This window comes from Odontesthes bonariensis, chromosome 22 (assembly GCF_027942865.1).
Source record: "Odontesthes bonariensis isolate fOdoBon6 chromosome 22, fOdoBon6.hap1, whole genome shotgun sequence".
Classification (NCBI taxonomy): Eukaryota; Metazoa; Chordata; class Actinopteri; order Atheriniformes; family Atherinopsidae; genus Odontesthes; species Odontesthes bonariensis.
Window position 1 is genome coordinate 30,071,071 of NC_134527.1, and position 8,661 is coordinate 30,079,731.

Here is an 8,661-nt window from a genome sequence, read left to right on the forward strand (position 1 = left end):
CCAATTGGATCATTTGATATCTGAACGTTTATGTTGGACATTAGAAAATCTTTTGTTTGTTGTAACACGTACATTTGTGTTTCCCCACAAAGTCTCTTCATCTTTAAGTTTCTCGATCCAAGTAAAGGCCCATTTATGCCCTACGTTAACTACGGAAACGGACGTTTTCACCCGGTTCCGGGGGGCGTTTCATCCGTCAGTTTGTCCGTAGGTCAAGAGCTTAGCAATCCGGTGAGCTCCGGGCGAAACGGAGCAATACCAGAGGAATTTGTGGGGGCAGTAGAGAGTCAGGAGCGTGTTGGCTCCGGAAGTTATGGAGGAAGAAGAAGAACGAAGAGTAGGAGATTAAAAAATTTTAAGATTTAAAAATGCCAGGTAATGGAGGAGAGGATTTGTGAGATGGTCAGGGGGTATATACATTTGTATGACTGCAACTTCCTCAATTGACGCAATGTTTCTCAAACCCGCGGCCGACAATGACTCAATATATACCGCCCTCTAGAGGATTTCTTACGGACGTGCGCAATACGGACGGAGGCATAAACAGAAGCTCCGGGAGCAACGTATGGACCGGACAGACGAATTTCGTCCGGTTCCGTAGGGCATAAATGGGCCTTTAGATTGTTGCTTTGAGAGGCCCCCCGTGATTTATTAAAGTGAAATACAGAGATTTGTTTTATCCTCCACAATGAATGAATGTTTTTTTTGTGAGTTAAGAACTGCCTGACATCTGAGGAGAGGAATATGTGCCAAAACACATGCAGATGTGCTGACAGGCAGAAATAAAGATTAAAGCAGAGCATTAAAGGTACGGTGGCCCAGAAGGGTCAACTCAATACAGAAGCCACAACACGAACACTGAAGCCAGAAGTGAGCAGCTGTCAGGTCCGAGCAGGAGCACCGGGGAATAGCTGGAGAGGTGTCCAAGAAGTCTGAGAAGAAGTTTAACTGATGCAAAATAATGTTTATTCGTGTTGTTATGCACGCCTGCCATCGCAGGAATGTGCGCAGCCAAATAAACGGTCGTGGTCACTAATTGAAATGATTTCTGGGACGTATTGTTAGATTTATAGAAATAGTTATGTAGTGGCAATTGTTTGTCAAATCAAACATCCTATAAGGTGAAACTTACCACTACTGAACTGGGTTTCATACACAGGCAAAAAAAGAAGTCCAATGTCCAATACCTGAAGATTGCGTTTTGATGGTTTATTTTCCAGCTAGCAAGCAAATGATACAGGTACAACTTTCCTTTGTCCTCTGCTGCTTCTCCTGCTCTGGTAAAAAAAACCACAGGCCCCACCCCAATCCATCCTGGTCCTATACCAGTCCCTATATTTATAGGGAATGGACCCACAGTTCTTCTACCTAAGGGTTAGACACAAAGAAACAAAAAACAAACAATTATTAACTTATTAATTATTAACTAAATAGCTCCAACAAGTTATATTCATAGAAAGAGGTTTTCTGACGCATGCAGTTTACGAACATTTTGAGCTATTCCGCTGAAAGAAAAGTTCTTTAGCCCATACGGTTCATCTGAACACTGAACGCTAAGGACCAACTTTCTCCTTTGCGCCTTTGATTATGAGCGAATATACCCAATAATGTGTGAGTAATTTAGTCATTATCACTCGTCTTGCATAGTTTACTGCACTTTGCAGCAACATTAGATTTCTAAGACCAAGTATGTGTGATACATATGTATGAAAGTATTTCTGACAAGTCGAAACAGATCCATTTTGATATAAGACACACAAGTTTGGACCTCAATTTGTTTGTTTTAATCACCAGCAGGGGGTGCATATTTCGGCAGTGCAGATTTTTAAGGTTGCCAGGATGGACATCCCCCTTTTTATGAGCCATTATGGATCATACATGCATGGGAGTCTTTCCGATGAGTCAAAACAGATCCATTATGATATAGGAAACACAAGTTCTGTTTTTACTATAAACTAAAATGCAAAAAATGAAATAATTGTTGCATACAACAGGGCTTTGAGCAAAGTTTTTATATGGTGATTTCAAATACGATAGGTAAACAAATATTTTAGGTAAACTAGTAACAAAAGAAGGTAAACAAACCACTTTTATCATACTAGAAATTGAACATGAACTCATAACCTCTGGAACATAAAACTGCCTCTGATCAAAATAAACTTTCAACAGAGCTGGGGTCTTCGGAAGGAAAAATCCTGGTTAACAAACAAGATCAGAATTTATATCATAGATCACATTATATTATGTCTGAGTGCAGGTGCAGGTTTTCCCGAGCAGCTAACACAAAGAGCTTGTTAACACACGGACTTGCTTGGTAGTAGGCTAATGTCTGGCTCAGCTTGGCTGCATAAACTAATGTGGACAGAGGTTATTCAGAGAATGAAAGACCCACATGAAAGATTAGAATAGGGCTAAAAGGACAGCAGTATTTCTAACTTCTACAAAGAAATTAGAGACAAATATAAATCACTTTTCAAACACAAAGTCCCATCTGAACTCTCTTTCACATTTCTTCCACACAGCAGAAAGCTGTGGAAATTGATCTAGTTTGAGTTTTTTTTCCATCAGTCACATGAAGTTTTCCTGGAATATGTCACACATCTCATCATGATTATGTATCCAAATGAGTGAAATATATGCACTTGAGCTCGACCGCAAATAGGGAAAGGGCTGAAGAAAACGCATCGCCTCCAACAAGGCACATTTCACAGAATACACTTTAATGGGATGTTGTGTGCAGTTCTGTTTACAGACGATATCCCGGCCTCTTCTATTACCTGCAATTCAACATTTCACACACAGATTAAAGCATATCAGCCAGCATGGGGCCCAGTGACAAACGCTTCAGTCTCAGTTAACATCACACTAACATAAGGTAGCCGATCTTCAGCAGCAGGTGAAAATCAAATCAAATCAAATTTATTTGTAGCACATTTCATGTACAAAACAATTCAAAGTGCTTCACATAAAATAAAAGCATTGCAGCAGGGAGTGCAAGAAGCATTAAAAATACAAAAGATTATAAAGAGAAACAAATAAAATAATATAAATGAATTTAAAAACAAGCAACAGTCCAGATAAGTTCAAAGATAGCGTGCAGATTTCATGCATAGACACATGAGAACAGAAATGTTTTTAACCTGGATTTAAAAATGTCTCCATTTGGTGAAAGTTTAATCTCCTCTGGCAGTTTGTTCCACTTGTTTGCAGCATAACAGCTAAATGCTGCTTCTCCATGTTTAGCAGTGAATGACACAGGTGAAGACAGTAGGTGAACACGCAGCAAGAACAAAACATCACAGGTGCTGTGCTCTGGCTTTCTGTTGTGTAAAGTCTTCTGTTAAATTACTCTCTTATTGTATCACCTTTTATAACCCTCTTCTGAACCTGCTTTTAGTTAGTTTCAGTCAGTCAGTTCCTCTTTAAAAGACATCTGTACACCTATACATGGAGGCAGCACAGAAACAAGCCTGATTTAGTTGAAAACTTGTGAAAAATATGACCGCCATTCACGAAAGCATTCCTTTTGATGTGTTCACGAGGAACACTGGTCATAGGTCGTGCAAAATCATTAAACTAATGAACAGCTTCTCATCTTCTTACGGTACTCATGAATGACATTAAAACATGTCCCAGCTGAGTCAGAACAAGGAGCAACAGCCTGAAAACCAAGTGAAGAACCCGAGCCAGTTAGATCAGGAGTTTTTGCTGCAGTGTTCTTCATATGTGAAGAGATGAAAAGGAGAAGATGGCTGAAAGAAGAAACTGGGACTTTTTTTACGTGTCAGAGTTGACCAAACAGCTTTCTAATTCTGCTCATTCTAGTTTCCAGATGTTTCATTCATGTGGATGTGTCCAAATGTTGTACTGTTCCTTTCTTAGTGGAGAACAAACAAACTCCTTTCAGGGTGGGGCCGATGGTTGGCCCCAGGTCTGAGGAAGTGTGAGTGTGTTCCTCATCTGATTCATGACATCCAACCATCTTCACACTGTCACGTCACTCATTTTAACAGATGATAGATCAATAACTGCAGCTGGGTCGACACAAACCCAGTAACAGAAACCTCAAACTGTCTGACAACAACAGGAAGGTGACAGGATCAGTCACATCCTGATCATCCAGACGGGTCTGATGATTGCTGTCCTCAGCTGCTGTGTAGAAATGTTCTGACTTGTCGCCGTTACTGGGAGGTCGAGTGGAGAGGAGGAGTGGATATATCAGTGAGTTACAGAGGAATCAGAAGGAGAGGAGGCAGTGACTGTTTGTTTGGAGAGAATGATCAGTCCTGCTGTCTGAACTGCTCTGATAGTAGGATAACCCATCTCCTCTGTCTCTAACAGAGTAACATGTGGACCGTCCTGCTGGCACTCTGTCCTTCTACAGTCTCCTCTGACGCACTGATCCACCTCCACACCTTCAGCACCACATTCACTTTTCAGATTCACAGATTCAGTCTGTTTCTGTTTGAAACTCTTCTAAATGATTCTTCCTCCTCCAGGATGCTGTTTTTCTGTCTGTTTCCAGTCCAAGCTTCACACTGAATATCAGTATGTTGTGTTTCTCTGCAGCTCAGTTCAACTGAGACCATTCAGTTCGTGTAGGCTGCAGCTGTCAGTTTGCAAACTGAAATGTCTGTTCTTCTCATTTAAACGTTTTTTTTAAAACTTTTTATTAGAAAATATTGAGCATTTTATCTAACTTTATTGAGCCATAAGATTAGTATTTTAGAATATGGGATGTACAAATGATCTGAATATTGATGTTGCAGAGTTCAGTGTCGGCTCACCTCTGCTGACTAAAGACACAAACTGATTCTGGATGCTGCTGTTACAGTGCATCTTTTCCCAGAAAACATCCTTGACTGCTTGTGTGGAGTCACGTCAGGTCAGTCGGTGGTCCTTCAGTGTGGCCCAGGGTGGATATGTGTTCAGATTTGTGTTCAGAGCACCTCTGAATGTGGTCTGAACCATCGGATCTGAAAGTGTTCACACCTGTATTTAGTCCACCTGTGATCGGAGTAGCCATGGCTAATGTTAGCAGCAGGTGTGAACAGCCACAGTGATGCTTAAAGGGATAGTTCGCCTCTTTTGACATGAAGCTGTATGACATCCCATATTAGCAATATCATTTATGAACATTTTCTTACCCCCTGCTGCGTCCTGTGAGCCGAGTTCCAGCTGAGTTTTGGCGTTGATGAAGGTAGTCCGGCTAGTTGGCTGGGGTCGCAAAAATAACTTTATGGATAACGATTTTGTGATGCAAATGTATTACTCTTTTGAACGCATGTTGTTTTGAGAAACAAAACGCTTTATTTTTGCGATGTCATACAGCTTCATGTCAAAAGAGGCGAACTATCCCTTTAAAGCCACACTATGCCGCTCATGTTTTCACCACCAGAGGACGACAAATTGCTCCAACTTTCAGAGAATGTCAACTTTATTGTCTAAATAATGGCTTTTATATTTCTGAGGTATTCTTGTAAAAGTTTTCACATTTAATCTCATTCAGGCCATGATTCTGTCCGTATGATTATACACAATATATTCTTCATCTGTTCACTGCTTAAATTCTATTCTGGCTGCTGGAACAATATAAATTCTAATAGACTTGATCTACTTTGTTATATTGAATCTGCTGTTCTGATGTCATTTCGGACTTTTTGCATACGAAGTGTGAAGAATTGGTAAAATATTGAAATTCTCCTTAAATAAAGGACAGGATTTAAGGTAATGAGAGGAACAGTTTTAATCTATTCTATTTTCAAACATGTTATCATTGATAATTGCCACAACAATCGGTTACAGTTGTTTCCTTTTTACCTTTCTATAATATAACTTTCATTCTCTCTTTTTAATCATCAGTGTTATTATTACATACAAGTTATTGTGTGAATTCATTCATTCATATTTGTCATGAACAGGCGCTGGAAACCATCTTTTATTTTGAATGATTTAACTGGAAGTTAGATTACCGGTACCATGGGAACAGCAAGAACCTAAAAGGTCTGCTTAAGTTTACTGTCGCATGAAGCAGCCACGTTTTAGCACCAGATTCATTCATTTTGTACTTCATATTCAAACGAAATATATCCAGAGCAAAGAAAGAAGCTAGCTAACGCTTTGCACTGAGACTCCTGATAAGACTCAAACTACTGAAAAACTGCGCTTTTCTCACAAAATGGCCTCCCATGTATTTACATCAGAAGGTATCCACCCGCCCCACCCCAGATGACCCCTACAACTACAAAAAAGAAAAGAAAAGAAAAAATAAATGCAGTCACAACCATAGACATATTACACGTAGACGCATCATAGACTGACGCTGCCTATTGGAGCTGAGGTATCAGCGCGGCCGCCATCTTGGATGGGTCTCCAATGCCTCCACATTGCATTTATTTCGACTGAGGAAGGTGTATATCCCCAACTAGAATAACCCTAACTCCCTGAATTTTTACCGGATTTTCACACGGTTTGGTTTGTTACAAACGCCGGAGATTTAGTTATGATACAGGACGCTGTCACACATTAAAAATACGTGCTTTCATTCTGAATCTCTTTGTTTTATGCTCTTTAACAAAGACCTATGGTGTACATCTATGGTCATCCTTTAACAATAGTGACAGACCACAAAGCACTAGAGATCATATGGAACCATCCCAGGTCAAATCCACCTGCTAAGATTGAGAGATGGGGACTGAGGCTCCAGCCATATAACTTCAAGGTGGAGTACAGAAAGGGAGCCCTCTCATACATGTGACAGCACACGTGCAGCAAAAGTAGCAGAAGAGTATGTGAACTTCATTGAGAATCATGCAACACCAAAAGCCATGACACACATCACTCAAACATCCAATCCTGGAAGAGGTCAGTGAATGCATCACACACAACACATGGTACAAAATGAACCAGTCAAGACATCCTGATGCACTCAAGCTGTTCAAACAAGTGAGCAGAGAACTGACAACATCACATGCATCAGACTTTGTCCTACAGGGTACTAGAATAGTCTTTGCCACTGCCCTAAAAGACAGAGTCATACAGCTAGCCCACGAAGGACATCAGGGCATTGTAAAGACAAAAGCCTTAATCAGAAGTAAGATGTGGTTTCCAGACATTGATCGCAGAGCAGAAGCAGCAGTACCAACCTGTGTTGCATGTCGAGCCAATACGCCAGTTGCACACACTGAACCACTCCCAATGTCAGATGTACCAGAAACTCCCTGGCACAGTGTTAGTGCAGACTTCTATGGACCACTCCCAACTGGAGAGTACTTGCTTGTCATCGTTGATGATTCCACACGCTATCCAGTTGTTGAGGGTGTCAAATCGAACTCAACCAATATGGTCATTCCAGAGGACAGCACGGCTAAAGCCAATATGAAATCTCATTCAGACTCTCATCGTCATGCAAAGCCACACACATTCACTATAAGGGACACTGTGCTCCATCGTCAGCCCAAACAAAACAAGTTCAACATGCCATACAACAACAAGCCATACACCATCTCCCAAAGCAAAGTTTCCATGGTTACAGCAGCCAAAGATGGACACACTCACGGGCGTAATTTTATATGGGGACCGTTGTGACTTGTCCCCATCAATATTCAAGGGATATAAAAAAGTCCCCACCAATTTTTGCCATATTATTTTAATGTAGCGAAAATCTACAGTGATTAGTTTTAATATTTAATTATACTACGCAGTGGTAGCATTAATAAAAAAAAACAATTTTAAATTAGCTGTTTTGTTTATGATATGAGATATTCCGTGGTTTATTCGGAGATATGACGACCCGTGCTGACCAGGTAGCCTCACGCGGAAGCAGTGGTCCATGAAGTGGTGGTGCTGAAGTGGACGCATCTGTCTCGTTATGGCATTAAAACGGCAGTCCTACGTGTTTCTATCTGAAGTTGACCATTATTATGAGCCTCAATGTCGCCTCCAAAGAAGAAAAAGACGACGTCTGACATAAGGAGTTATTTCGCTACCTCGGCAGTAAGTACAGTGGCCCCAGAAGTTAGATATTTATCTATCATCACGCAACGCAATTGTTGCATCGTTCAGTGTTTAGCTAGAACTAAGGTTATAATTATCTCCTCTCCTTCCATGTCTTTTTCGAGTGCAAGTTTTAACTGTCTGTAGTAGCCAACAATAAAGCCCTGGGCTGGCAGATACAATAAACATGGGAATTAGAAAAGTCATGGAAAGATGCTGATTGCTCCCGTTTTAATTAGTTAGTTACAGTAGCCTGGTGGCTAAAAAGCTTGCTAATAGTTGTTGCTTGTCACTAATAAATGAAAACTCTGCTTAAAAAAGAACACATGCAAGCCTAGTGCAGGTTCAGTATCTGTGCTTTTTCGTCACTATATAGTTTTCTTGTTGTCCTCCTGACTCCTGAAGTCAGTCACAATTAATTTTCGTCTGAGCTAAATACATCATGGCAACATGTGGCCTCGTGTTTGTTTTAAAGTGGGTTCATGAATCTTTTTCATGAGCATTTTGTTTGATTACTTAGGACAAAAAGAAGTGTAGTGACAAGGAGGAGGGTCCGGCAGAGGATGCAGGACCTACAGGTGGTCAGGTGAGTTGTAGGCATAAAGAACAGGCAACCTGTAAGTAGGTTAGCAACGACACTGAATGTGCTGTATGCTGAATATGGCA